Genomic DNA, 1,202 nt, shown 5'->3' with positions numbered 1-1,202 from the left:
GGAAGGATCTGAAAGTGAATCTGAGGAAGAAACCAGCCCCTGTTCTACTGATTCGGTTGTTTTATGCGCAGAAAACATGGCAGCTAGGAGAGTTACCATCCAGGAGGAAGGAGCCCCTAATTTTACAATGCAACCGTTTCAAGCGCATCATCCAGCGGTAGCTACAGATTTTGAAATCAAGCCCGCCTACTAAATTTGATGCCCAAGTTTCATGGCCTACTTGCTCAATAGCCTATCAGGCACTTGAGAGATTTCCAGGCAGCTTGTTCTACTGTCAGGCGTGATGGCACTGATGAAACTTCAATTCTGCTGAAAGCTTTTCCGTTTTCTCTTGAGGGAAAAGCAAGAGAGTGGTACTACACTCAACCTCTAGCAAATGTATCCAACTGGGATACACTCAGAAAGGAGTTTCTGGAGAAATTCTTTCCATCTGAAGTTACTGATAAGCTAAGGAAGGATATCTCCACAATTGTTCAGGATGACAATGAGACTCTCTTTGAATATTGGGAGCGCTTCAATAATCTTCTGGAAGTATTCCCCCATCACATGATTGACAAGATCGTACTACGTAGCTATATTACACAGGCTATGAGGCCCCAAGATAAGACCATACTGGAAAGTGCCAGCAATGGGTCTATGAAGAAGTACAAGACCACTGATGAAGCTTGGCAATTGATAAGTGATTTAGCTGAATCCACTAGGAACCACAGACAAAAGCAAGGCCGTTCAAAAGCTGTTGCAGAAGTATCTTCTAGCGGAGAAACTGCTGCTCTAACTCAAAGCATCTGTGAAATGACCAACTTGCTGAAACAAATGCAGTTGAATCAACAAGCTCAGCAAGCTCAACCTCCTCCACCACAGCAAAACCAACAACTAGTCCCACAAAGAATTTGCGAAATCTGTGCTGATTATAGCCATTACACTGATGAATGCCCGCAGCTCCAACAAGAAGACAACATGGTGGCATCCACTCACAACTTCTATGACCGCCCCAACCAAGGGTACAATCAAAGTGGAAATAATAACCATGGATGGCAGGACAATTCAAACCAGAATTGGAGGGACAACAATAACAAGGAAGGCAGAGATAATCAGGGAAATCAGAGGTGGAATAATAACAACAACAGGCAGTAAAATCAACTTTACAGGGCACCTCACCTAAGGCAAAACCAAGGACCACAGAACAATCAGCAGCAAACCTC

General features: G+C 43.8%; 1 non-coding gene across 1 annotated transcript; it reads right to left on the bottom strand.

Annotated features, from left to right (window-relative positions):
- Positions 1–444: 444 nt before the first annotated feature.
- On the bottom strand, positions 445–552 carry LOC112768407 (small nucleolar RNA R71). Its single transcript, XR_003185840.1, has one exon. It is a non-coding gene; the product is annotated as a small nucleolar RNA R71 (small nucleolar RNA).
- Between the last annotated feature and the right edge of the window lie 650 nt (positions 553–1,202).

Source organism: Arachis hypogaea, chromosome 17 (genome assembly GCF_003086295.3).
Source record: "Arachis hypogaea cultivar Tifrunner chromosome 17, arahy.Tifrunner.gnm2.J5K5, whole genome shotgun sequence".
Classification (NCBI taxonomy): Eukaryota; Viridiplantae; Streptophyta; class Magnoliopsida; order Fabales; family Fabaceae; genus Arachis; species Arachis hypogaea.
The sequence above is the reverse complement of the archived record's forward strand: the minus strand, read 5'-3'. Positions and strand labels throughout refer to the sequence as shown.